The sequence below is a fragment of the Aethalodelphis obliquidens genome, unplaced genomic scaffold (genome assembly GCF_003676395.1).
Source record: "Aethalodelphis obliquidens isolate GAN/ISIS:26980383/991018 unplaced genomic scaffold, ASM367639v1 scaffold5, whole genome shotgun sequence".
Lineage (NCBI taxonomy): Eukaryota > Metazoa > Chordata > Mammalia > Artiodactyla > Delphinidae > Aethalodelphis > Aethalodelphis obliquidens.
In genome coordinates this window covers 74,661,076-74,674,590 of record NW_020837949.1, presented here as the reverse complement: position 1 = coordinate 74,674,590, position 13,515 = coordinate 74,661,076, and the positions used below count along the sequence as shown (strand labels likewise).

Below are 13,515 nucleotides of genomic sequence, written 5' to 3'. Positions count from 1 at the left end.
AAGTCTTGGGGTTTAGCTGACTGCAAGCATAATATCTCTTTCTGTGAGACTTGATTACAAAGGAAAGTAAAAAAAAAATTTAGGTTTCCCTGATTGAAATGTTGTGTCCTTGTATTCAGCTTGTTAGATTTCTCCTGGGATATTATATCTATAGTAGATACTAGATATGTTTACCATTCCTGCTCATGCAAAGCCCCTTTGAAATAAACCTGCATCTATATTCGTCTGTATCTTTGATTTCAACTGTAGGACCAAGGGGAGATATCTGTCCAAAGGATGGGTAGTCTTCAGGCTGGCCAATTTCCAGGGTGGCTAGTTGAGTTGTTGTCATGATCAAAATAAGGAACTGGTACAATCAGATTTATTTGAAGAATTTAGATTTGGGAAATTGAGAAATGCAGATTTGGTGCAGAGGAGAGTGTGTGTCTGGAGCAGAAAGGCCGTGATAATTAGGACTAGAATAACCATAATGGGACATAGGCAGGATGAGTAAGTTAGAAAGGCATTCAGCAAATGAAGAATGGAACATCAACACTATGAAAGCAACCTATATTCATCCTATGCTTTGAGATGTGGGAATTGGACATATGGCTTTTGTGGTCTTTTGCATATATCCCTTTCTGTAATATTAAGATGGTACATTGTTGTAACAGTTTACTAAACTTTCTTTTGAATAATTAATTTTTATATATGGATGCAGGATGAGCAGGGATTTTAAGAGTTTTCTAGATTATCTATCAATTTTCATGAGATATTACTTATAAAATCCTGGACAGATGAAAAATCTATCATAATCTTAAAGAAGTTTGGAAATTGTATGTTTTCTCTCAGTAGCCTATTTTATATTGAGGTTTCCAATAATAAGGGTTATTAATTATTTTATCAAACCTGAATCCCTTATTGTATCATTTAAATTAAAATTTTTTATTAGTGTCAGAATTGCAAAGATCTATACTATAAAGAAGAATATCAAGGTGAAACTTCATTTTTTTAAACTGAAAATTTAAATGAAAGCATTTGACATCTCAGGAAAATTCTGAGGTGCTGGCCTCAGGATATGTACAAACTAAGATTGTTTATACCTGATGAATAAAAACAACTTTTTTTCTTAAACATCTTTATTGGAGTATAATTGTTTACATTGTTGTGTTAGTTGCTGCTATATAACAAAGTGAATCAGCTATATGTATACATACATCCCCATATCCCCTCCCTCTTGCGTCTCCCACCCTCTATCCCACCCCTCTAGGTGGTCACAAAGCACAAGCTGATCTCCCTGTGCTATTAAAAGCAACTTTTATATAATATAGTGAGAACTGTGAAGGTTACTGTGATAAGTTGGCTCCGTTGATTAAACATAGCATTTAAGATAGGATGATTATTAGTCAGTGAGTTTTGTTTTGCTTTATGGCTATGGACTTCTCCAAACTTTGAATTCTAGCCAACCGTATCACAATGTCTGCCATTATTAACAGTAGGATCAGGCAAAAAATATATATATCAGCAGAATGTAAACACATTTATTAGACATTCATAGATTATATCCTATTAATAATAGGTTTAACTACAAGTTTTCAGAGAAAAATCTAATTCCTTGATGGCAGGGATCATGTCTTGAAAAATGTAATATTCTCTGATAGGAGTTAGCACACTGCCTTGCACTATAAAGTTATGTCCTGCATGTTTGATTAAGATAGGTGTTATGGTTATCTGTTGTTGCCTAACAAACCATCCCCAAACTTAGTGGCTTCAAACAGCAAATCTTTTTGATCTCTCACAAATCTGAGGCTGACTAGATTTAGCATGGCAGATCTTCTACTTCATGTTGTCAGCTGAAGCTACAGTCATCTGGAGGCTTGGCTTGGTTGGAATATCCAAAATGGCTCAGTCTTGTGGCTGGTACTTGGTACTGACTCTTAGCTGGTAGCTCAGCAGGGCCCTCAGTTCTTTTCCATGCAACCTTTCATGATGGTGTGGGCTTCTTACAGTATGGTGTTAGGATTCTAAACACATGAAAGTGGAAGCTGCAGATTTCTTAAGGCCTGGCCTCCGAAGTTTCACAGCATTGTGTTCACTGCATTCTTTTGGTGAAAGGAGCACGTGGGGCTAGTCCAGCTATCAAAGTGTTTTTTTCCTCACTTGTATTATTTAAATTCAAATCAGATACCCTTTCCCTGGACAAAAGATTCTTCTGAAGTCCTGGAGGATTTGAAAAGAATAGAAAGATAGAAATGAGAAATGAAAAGAGGGATTGTTACCTTTCTTCTAATCGTCCTCCCTTTTCCAAAAGGAACACACTGGCCTGGTTGCCGTAATACATTGGTATCCCAACATGATTTTATTTGTCCTTGGGGTAGGCAAAAGATATTGAATGCAAAAAACATTTCACATAGTAAAAATCTCTGCTCTATTTTTAATAACCAGACACTTGTTTGTGACTTATGGGGAAAATAGGCCTAAGTTATGGGTCTTTGGAAAGATTTCTCACACCTCTTCTACTGGCCTATAAATTATATTCCTTCTCCCTGTGCCCTGAGAGGAAACTTTATTCATTTGAGGACTCAAGTAGGCAATGAGGCAATCAGTAGCACTTCTTTTCAAGCACCAGCACAGGTACCCTCCTGTTTCATAGGGCTCTCCAGTTGAGTGGTCATTTTCTAAGCAGTAAAATCACTAAGATTAAATTAATTTTATTCTGTAACATAATCTGAACATTTCCTTCTGCTCTGTTTTCCTGAAATTCAGCTAGGAATCTTGGTAATCTTCTGGTGGCACTTAATTTACTGCAATGGCCCCATTTTGTAGGACAGAAGTTTAAAACTGTGATGTGTCACAATCCATTTATAGAAATTTGTTTGTTCTTTAGATTTATAGAAACTTGATTTTCATGACATATAAAGCAAATGGTTTTAAAAGATTCAGAAGTGATTTATAGTTAATACTTCATGATGCAAGGGATGATGTGAAATAATAGTGAAAATATTTTTTAGAGTTTTACAGTGAAAGTTATAAGTACATTTATTTCTTTTTATGTTCTTCCTTAATTGGATAAGAGTAAAACATTTATAAGTTATATGTTTTTTGTGACAACATTTTTATGATATGCTTTCTGGAAAGCTCCTTGAGGAATTCAGGAATCATTATTAGGGTTAAAATTAAAATATAATGTGGGGGACTGAAGAAAAAGACATTAGATTTAGAAAGGTTTTATGACATACTGAAAATATAAAAAATTAATTTCACACATTACTAACTCTGCTTGTGAAATACTGCATAGAATCCTAGAGAGCTTTCTAATATAATTTTAAGTACTCTGTTCCAAGATATATTTGAGAAAAATAGGAAGTTAGATACACAGCAGGAAACACCTATTTTAATTTTGTTCCTTTTGCCTATGAGAAGAATAAAGATTTTTTTAATGTGAGAGTATATGTTGAATATTGCTTGAGAGATCTAATTAGGTTTATAAAGCTTTAAAGTTATGTAATCAAGACTTTGCCATAAATGTTAACAGATTACATATTAGATATGAAATGTGGGGGTGGGACAGCAACTGTAGAGAGTCTCTTGCTGAGCGCTGGTGGAGAGAAAAAGGTTTTAAATCACGGTTTCAATTTTGTGGTCATTTTGCTTCTTGTCCTCCCTAGTCTTTAGTGGTACCTATAGTCATAACTTATTCACCATGGAACCCAGGTCTAATGGAAAGAAAATTTTTTTACAGGGTCACAGTGTGTGGTAAGGACAAAGAAAAACTTCTGTAAACTGACACACACTATTGGTTTTTCATCTTCTATTTCTCTAGCTACTTATACTACATTTTATAAAATTCCATTAACCTCTTTCTCATATAATGCATTAATATTTCAGGTCCCATTTTTAATCTTTGTACATTTTCTATTTTTCTTAAGATACTTTTCCTTTTTTGAAATTTATAAAAACTTGTCATCTGAGGGAATTTTTAAGTTTTACCATATTTAGATTTGTTTTGAACTGGCTTGACTTGGTAATTTAAAATTACATGAATGCCAGTTGAAATTTTCACTTTTTGTAATTTTATGGTATAGTTTAATATTTCTGTGAAATTACACATGTAATTAAAAATATTTCTACATTGTACTGAAGATTTTTGACTCCATGTAAAGACAACTAAAATGCTTGAGAATATTACTGTTCTTAAAGAAAACACAACTAATGATAAGTTAACTAATGATTTGAATTTTCATTCATGTTTATAATTCAGTACTGTAATTATTTTCCTTTTTTAACTTACAACAACAACTAGATAAGAAATCTCTTTATAAATTAGTCTCTTTGTCACCTCAGTTTAGTGCAGAGAATAAGTTATAATGGAAAAGAATTTGCCCCTTAGGGTTAAGAAGCCCTTGTGTAATCAAGTATTATGAAAGTTACTGAAATCGAAGCTTTAATGAAGAATGGTATAGAATGTTATCAAAAGACATGAATATCTTTGAAGTGATCTTAATCCCACTGTTGGAAGGTGCTTTCAGATTACACTTGTGGCAGATAATATACTACATTACTTTATATACGGGAAAATAAATTTACGTTTAAAAATTAGAAATGTACTAATTTTCATTTCAGATCTGCTCTCCACAGTGGCTGGTGTCTTTCTACATTATTGCTTATTCATGGATAGTTTTACAACATATCTCTAGCTCTGATTCCTTACTTTTTCTCTAGTACAAAATTCCTTGCTTTCAGGATCACTTTTATTGCATGCTATGATGTCAGCTACCATGGAGGGCTAATTAACAAGGTAAATGTTATATTAAACACACAGAATGGAATTCAGGGCCCAAGCTAGCAAAGGTTCAAAGGTTTGCTAACTTTTTCATTCACTGAGCAAATGTTTATGTATCTATTAAGTGTGAGTCAATTTAAAAAGGTGAAATTGTAACTTAGATTTTAAAGAATTGATTAGATAATAAGTACAAGATAGGAGTAACCTGGTTTGGAAGCAATTTGTATGAGAAAAGTTTTTGGATTTAGCTGACTCCAAGCGTAATATGAGCTCTTGCTGTGAGACTTGATTTACTGATACAAGAAACTCAACTAACCCTAAGCAGGATAAATTCAAAGAAAAACACACCTAGATTTATCATAGGCTGCTGAAAACCAAAAATGAAGAGAAAGCTTCATATAAGAAGATTTAGGCTTCATATAAGTTTATTTCAGATACCTCATGGCACGCATACATTAGATGATTCACTAGAAGAGCTCACAGGATTTAGGCAGTTACACTCACAATGCTTTATTACACTGAAAGCATGTAAAGCTGAATCAGTAAAGGAAAAAGATGCATCAGGTAGAGTCAGGAGGAAACCAGGCACAAGCTTTCAAAGTCCTCCCTCATAGCGATCACATGGGACACACTTCTTCTCCTGAAGTGAACTGCAGCAACACACACAAAGTATTGCTGACCAACTCACTGAAGCTGACATAAAAAGAAATAGAAGAATTTTAATAGCTCTACATCTATTAGAGAAATTGAATTCTTTGGGTAGGCAATCATTTCTTAAATGGGGCACAGAAAATACTAATCATGAAAGAAAAAATGGTAAATTGGACTTCATCAAAATTAAACCCTTCTGTTATTTAAAAAATACCATTAAGGAACCAAGATGGCGGAGTAGAAGGACGTGCTCTCACTCCCTCTTGCGAGAACACCAGAATCACAACTAGCTGCTGGACAGTCATCGACAGGAGGACATTGGAACTCACCAAAAATGATACCCCACATCCAAAGACAAAGGAGAAGCCACAATGAGACGGAAGGAGGGGTGCAATCACAGTAAAATCAAATCCCATAACTGCTGGGTTGGTGACTTACAGAGTGGAGAACACTTACACCACAGAAGTCCACCCACTGGAGTGAAGGTTCTGAGACCCACGTCAGGCTTCCCAACCTGGGGGTTCAGCAACGGGTGGAGGAATTCCTAGAGAATCAGACTTTGAAGCCTAGTGGGATTTGATTGCAGGATGTCGACAGGACTGGGGGAAACAGAGATTCCACTCTTGAAGGGCACACACAAAGTAGTGTGCACCTCGGGACCCAGGGGAAGGAGCAGTGACCCCATAGGACACTGAACCAGACCTACCTGCTAGTGTTGGAGGGTCTCCTGCAGAGGTGGGAGGTGGCTGTGGCTAACTGTGGGGACAAAGACACTGGCAGCAGAAGTTCTGGGAAGTACTCCTTGCTGTGAGCCCTCCCAGAGTCCGCCATTAGGCTCACCAAAGAGCCCAGGTAGGCTCCAGTGTTGGGTTGCCTCAGGCCAAACAAACAACAGGGAGGGAACCCAGCCCCACCCATGAGCAGTTAAGCGGATTAAAGTTTCACTGAGCTCTGCCCACCAGAGCAACACCCAGCTCTACCCACCACCAGTCCCTTGCATCAGGAAACTTGCACAAGCCTCTTAGATAGCCACATCCACCATAGCGCAGACAGCAGAAGCAAGAAGAACTACAGTCCTGCAACATGTGGAACAAAATCCACATTCACAGAAAGAGAAGATGAAAAGGCAGAGGGCTATGTACCAGATGAAGGAACAAGATAAACCCCCAGAAAAACAACTAAACGAAGTGGAGATAGGCAACCTGCCAGAAAAAGAATTCAGAATAATGATAGTGAAGATGATCCAGGACCTCAGAAAAAGAATGGAGGCAAAGATCAAGAAGATGCAAGAACTGTTTAACAAAAACCTTGAAGAATTAAAGAACAAACAGAGATGAACAATACAATAACTGAAATGAAAAATACAATAGAAGGAATCAATAGCAGGATAACTGAGGCAGAAGAACGGATAAGTGACCTGGAAGACAGAATGGTGGAATTCACTGCTTCAAAACAGAATAAAGAAAAAAGAATGAAAAGAAATATAGACAGCCTAAGAGACCTCTGGGACAACATTAAACACAACAACATTTGCATTATAGGGGTCCCAGAAGGAGAAGAGAGAGAGAAAGGACCCGAGAAAATATTTGAAGAGATTATAGTCGAAAACTTCCCTAACATGGGAAAGGAAATAGCCACCCAAGTCCAGGAAGCACAGAGAGTCCCATACAGGATAAACCCAAGGAGAAACACGCTGAGACACATAGTAATCAAATTGGCAAAAATTAAAGACAAAGAAAAACTATTGAAAGCAGCAAGGGAAAAACGACAAATAACATACAAGGGAACTCCCATAAGGTTAACAGCTGATTTCTCAGCAGAAACTCTACAAACCAGAAGGGAGTGGCATGATCTACTTAAAGTGTTGAAAGGGAAGAACCTACGACCAAGATTACTGTACCTGGCAATGATCTCATTCAGATTAGGCAGAGAAATCAAAAGCTTTACAGACAAAAGCTAAGAGAATTCAGCACTACCAAACCAGCTCTACAACAAACGCTAAAGGAACTTCTCTAAGTGGGAAGCACAAGGGAAGAAAAGGACCTACAAAAACAAACCCAAAACAATTAAGAAAATGGTCATAGGAACACACATATTGATAATTACCTTAAACGTGAATGGATTAAATGCTCCAACCAAAAGACACAGGCTGGCTGAATGGATACAAAAACAAGACCCATATACATGCTGTCTACAAGTGACCCACTTCAGACCTAGGGACACATACAGACTGAAAGTGAGGGGATGGAAAAAGATATTCCATGCAAATGGAAATCAAAAGAAAGCTGGAGTAGCAATACTCATATCAGATAAAATAGACTTTAAAATAAAGAATGTTACAAGAGACAAGGAAGGACACTGCATAATGATCAAGGGATCAATCCAAGAAGAAGATATAACAATTATAAATATATATACACCCAACATAGGAGCACCTCAATACATAGGGCAACTGCTAACAGCTATAAAAGAGGAAATTGACAGTAACACAATAATAGTGGGGGACTTTAACACCTCACTTACACCAATGGACAGATCATCCAAAATGAAAATAAATAAGGAAACAGAAGCTTTAAATGACATAATAGACCAGCTAGATTTAATTGATATTTATAGGACATTCCATCCAAAAACAGTAGATTACACTTTCTTCTCAAGTGCGCAGGGAACATTCTCCAGAATAGATCACATCTTGGGTCACAAATCAAGCCTCAGTAAATTTAAGAAAATTGAAATCATATCAAGCATCTTTTCTGACCACAATGCTATGAGATTAGAAATGAATTACAGGGAAAAAAACATAAAAAATGATATATGCATAGATGTATGTGTAGAACTGTACACTTAAAATGTGTACATTTTGTTGTGTATAAATTATACCTCAATGTTGATTTCTAAAAACTAAAAAAAAAATGTTGTGAGGGGAGGTAGGAATTAAAAACAAGCATACAACTCTTTTGAGAAGTTTGAGTATAAAACAAAAGCAGAGAAATGTGGAAATAGCTGAAGAGGAAATAAGGTTGAGAGTTTTTTAGGGGGAGTGAGTTAGTAGAGAGGGAGAAATTTAATTAGGGAGAGAAGGAGGCTCGTTGGAGCAATTTCTTTAGGTAGACAAGAAAGGTTGGTTGTGGTGTGTAATTCAAAGGATTGACCGCAGATAGGATCATGGACAGTTCATTTATAGTTAACAGAAGGGAAGATGGAGTATAAAGATACAGATGCTTTAAGATTGGTAGACATTTGGGAGTTTGTGGAAGTTCTCTTCTGATTGGTCAGTGAAGTAGGAATTAAAATCATCAGCTGAGAGTAGGAATGGAGAGATGGTTTTGGGGTTTTGAGGATCAGGTAGAATGCACGAAACAATTAAATAGGACAGTAGCAAAGTGAATGGACTATGGGGAGGAGGACACTGCATGATTACCAGGCAGCAGTAAGAGCTCGAGTCAGGTTCTTGGTCATAAGTCTTAGGTGTTGTTTTAGTTGTTGTCTCCACCTTGTTCAGCTGCATGGGTGCTCACATGGACTAGGTGGAGAGTTGGATTTTACCAAAATTATATTTTTGCTAAAGGAGTAAAACTAGTAAGAGCAAAGGAGTTGAGGGAGCATATTTAAAATGGTGATTATAATTGACTAAAGAATTTGAAATGGGTAAGGAGAGAAAGGAGAAGGTTGGAAGGTGACATTAGATTCATGTATGGTCAAAACGTTTTGGGGTCTGAGTACATAAAAGTGTGTGCCGAAAAGATAAGAGGAACGATCAGAGTGGGTAATGACAAGGACTAGGGTAATGGTTCTCCAAGTATCATCTTGAGACCTCTCAGGGTCCTGCAGACCCTCTCATGGTGTCTGCAAGCTCAAAACTATTTTCATAATAATGAAAATATGAGTAGACTGTGGCTACATGATAAGTGATGACTAATGAAATATGTGCTCATGTGTTCTTGTGCTTTTAAATTTTGTTTTGTTTTTGAATACAGTAAATGTCAATTGGATTAGATCCTAGAACAGAAATACATCAGAGCCTCAATAATGTTTTAAACAATTTTAGATTTATAGAATATTTTCAAAGGTAGTACAAAGAATTCCTGTATACCCCAAACCCAGTTTCAGTTTCTCCTAATGTCATCTTATATTACCATTGTACATTTGTCATTACTATTACTTTGCTATTAACTAAATTTCAGACTTTTTTTTTTATTACTATCTCTTTTCTTTTCTAGGATCCAATCCAGGAGACCATATTGCATTTAGTTGTTATGTCACCTTAGTCTCTCTGGTCTGCGAGTCTTTCAGCATTTTTAATTTTTCATGACCTTTTAGTTTTGAGGAATATAGGTCAGATATTTTGTAAAACATTCCTCAAATTGAGTTTCTTCTAATGTTTGTATCATGATTATACTGGGTTTATGGCTTTTTAGAGGTAAGGTGCCCTTCTCATCATATCAAGGGTACATGATATTCACATGACATCATGGGTGATGTTAACCTTGATCAAGGCAGTGTTTATCAGATTTCTCCACTATAAAGTTACTGTTTTCCTCTTTCCATACTCTCTTCTTAGGAAGGAAATCACTATGTCCAGCCCATTCTCACTGGGGAGGCGGCAGAGACTAAACTCCTCCTAGAGGGGGAAATACCTATATATATTATTTGGAATTCTTCTGAAAAAAAGATTTGTCTCTTATTCTCTAACATTTATTTATTTGTTTAGTCATTTTATTTATATCAATATGGACTCATGTATATTTATTTTATACTTTGGGTAATTCACTACTACGTTATTTGTTCTGTTGCTCAAATTGTTCCAACTTTGACCATTGGGTGTTCTTTCAGGTTGGCTCAATATTTAAAAGTGTAAATGTTTGGTCTAGTTCATGATAATAGGATTGAGTTGCTGAGGCAGGGAAGAAGACAGTATTGTTATAGGAGATTTTTAGGAATTCAGAGTTCAGGGAGTGAGAAGGAAGAGTAGTTTCAAAACATGACAGTGAGCCAGAGCTAAAATCATCTAGAAATGAAAGGGAGGAATTGAATGATAGATGACAGCTTCATGAGTTTCGGAACGGCGTTGGGTGGATGGTTCGAGGGGAGAGAGGGAGAATGATCTGAAATGGTAATATTACCTCTAGGGCCAGTGGTTTCTTCCAGGGCTATGAGAGGAAAAGCAGTCCTCTTTGAGAAGATTGCAGGGAAAGCAGTGTCTTCAGAGAAGAGTCAGGCTTCTTGTTAGAACAAGAAGAAAGTGATAGTGAGAGAACTGTTGAAGATATAGAGGATTTTGCTGGTAACAGATTGTCAATTCCAGAAGGCACAGTGAAAGAGAACCTCCTTCCAGTATTAGGGTGGAATAGGAGATGAAGGTAAAATAGAGGGCCTGCAAAGAGTTATGAAGATCAGTGTGCAAGGGCTGAGTGTAACCTGGGAGCTGTAGTTTCTTGTGGTTCCTGACATCAACAGCGGGGAAGGGAAAATGACTTTAGTCCTGGTGGAGGCAGGTAGTGGTGAGGCTGTGAAAGTTTCTGGGGGGTGCTGTTTTGAGGTCTCCCTTTTGAGCTCTGCAGAGGAAGGCAAAGAAGTATGGAGAGGGACAATTTTACTGAGTATTCATGTGAACTCAGTTATGCAATTGAGGGCTTCCATTTGATCTCTATCAAGTGAATGATAAGAGGCCTGGAGCTGTCTGGTGTTACTAATGTATAGTATATACACAGAAAACTGCACAAAACATAAGTGTTCAGCTTGATGAATTTTCACTAAATGAACACACCTGTGTAACCAGCACTTAGATCAAGAAACATAATATTACCAGAACCCAAGAATTAACTGCCTCAAGAGCAACCACTCTTCTGATTTTTAACGAAATTGATTAATTTTGCCTGTTCTGGAAGTTTATATAAATGCAATTGTATAGCAGTACTCTTGTTTGCCTTCCTTTTCCCAATATTGTGACATTGATGTAGTTATAGTTTGCTTATTGTCGTTGTGTAGAACTCCATGTATGATATACTATAATTTATCCATCCTACTCTTGATGGACACTTGGTCTCTTTCTAGTTTTTGACTGTTTACAAAAACTGCTGCTGTGAATGTTCCTGAACATATCTTTCAGAGACATATATTCACATTTCTGTAAGATATATATATATATTTAAAATTAATTTATTTTCGGCTGTGTTGGATCTTTGTTGCTGCACGTGGGTTTTCTCTAGTTGCAGCAAGCAGGGGCTACTTTTCATTGCAGTGGCTTCTCTTTGTTGCGGAGCATGGGCTCTAGGCTCACGGGCTTCAGTAGTTGTGGCACGTGGGCTCTGTAGTTGTGGCTCACGGGCTTTAGACTGCAGGCTCAGTAGTTGTGGCGCATGGGCTTATTGCTCCTTGGCATGTGGGATCTTCCTGGACCAGGGCTCGAACCCATATCCCCTGCATCGGCAGGCGGACTCTCAACCACTGTGTGACCAGGGAAGCCCAAAAAGGGCTATTTTTTATCCTGAAAAAATAAAATGCATATCTCTCAAGTAATTCTTCATGTATGAATAAATGAATTAGTGAATATATATTTTTTTCTTAACCATTTTTTTAAATGGAAATTAGACAACAGAAGCATTAGAATGTATTCTTTGCAAGAACCTGTGTTGTTCATTATGAAGTATCTGTATACTTTGATAGCTGAGTAGAGGCTATACAAGTTGATATTCTTTGATAATAATATTGCATAGGAATAACACTTTTATTGCAAGGTACTGTAATAAGTGCTTTTATTTACATTTTTTCATTTAATTCTCACAATAATCCATTGAAAGTAGGTACTGTGGTTAGCCCTATTTCGTGAATGAAAAAAGTAAGGCAAATAACCTGCCCAAGGTTATACTATAAGTAAGAATAGAATCAGGATTCAGTTTCTGTCAATTCTGTCCCGGTTTCTACTACATGATAATGCTGATTAAAATTAAGAAGGCTAATGCAGGGTTTGTGCCTGACTTAGGAGGTTAGGAAATTCAGCTAGAGCTAATAAAGTTTCCCCTCAAGAAACAGTTTTTAAGTTCATTCTCCTATAGATGGATGGGTGAAGAAAACTACATTGTACTTTGACAAAAGTTTTGCTTGAGATAAATTTGTTTTGCATTTCCTTTAGCTTCCTTTTTTCTTATTTATACTTAAGTAAATTCCAATCTTATGAATAACTATTGTTAAGACTAAGGTCATTATCTTGGATATTACCACTTTTACTTCTGTTTTATGACTATTAAGCTTTCAGGGAACCAAGTGGCTTGCCTAGATAGATTGTTACTGTAGTAAAGAACTGAAATATAAGCAAATTAAATTAATGCTTTCTATAAAGTTAGTTTTGGATGCACGTCTTTTTATATTTTCAGTTTTAAAATGTTTTTCGCAGTTTTTTTTTAATGAATTTATGTATTAACTTATTTATTTTTGGTTGTGTTGGGTCTTCGCTGCTGTGTGCAGGCTTTCTCTGGTTGCGGCGAGTGGGGGCTACTCTTCCTTGCGGTGCGCGGGCTTCTCATTGCGATGGCTTCTCTCATTGCGGAGCACGCGCTCTAGGCGCGGGGGCTTCAGTAGTTGGGGCACGCAGTAGTTGTGGCACAAGGGCTTAGTCGCTCCGCGGTATGTGTGATCTTCCTGGGTCAGGGATCGAACCCGTGTCCCCTGCATTGGCAAGCAGATTCTTAACCACTGCAGCATGAGGGAAGTCCCTCTACAGTTTTCTTAAGATGCATTATCTACTTGGAATTATTTAATTGAAACTAGGGGAAAATGTCCAGTATGTTTTGCAGCTGGTATTACTAAAAGCTGAATGAAAAATTGCAGAGTCAATTTCATCATGTTATGATATTTATACTTTTGTCAAAATTGTTGCATTTTTTTTTTTTTTTTTGTGATACGTGGGCCTCTCACTGTTATGGCCTCTCCCGTTGTGGAGCACAGGCTCTGGACGCGCAGGCTCAGCGGCCATGGCTCACGGGCCTAGCCGCTCCGCGGCATGTGGGATCTTCCCGGACCAGGGCACGAACCTGTGTCCCCTGCATCGGCAGGTGGACTCTCAACCACTGCGCCACCAGGGAAGCCCAAATTGTTGCATTTTA

General features: G+C 37.2%; 1 protein-coding gene across 4 annotated transcripts in view; it reads left to right on the top strand.

The window, feature by feature from the left end:
- The window catches only part of HYCC1 (hyccin PI4KA lipid kinase complex subunit 1), an 80,300-nt gene that overhangs the window by 21,475 nt on the left and 45,310 nt on the right, over positions 1-13,515 (top strand). The gene's annotated exons all lie outside the window — the stretch shown is intronic.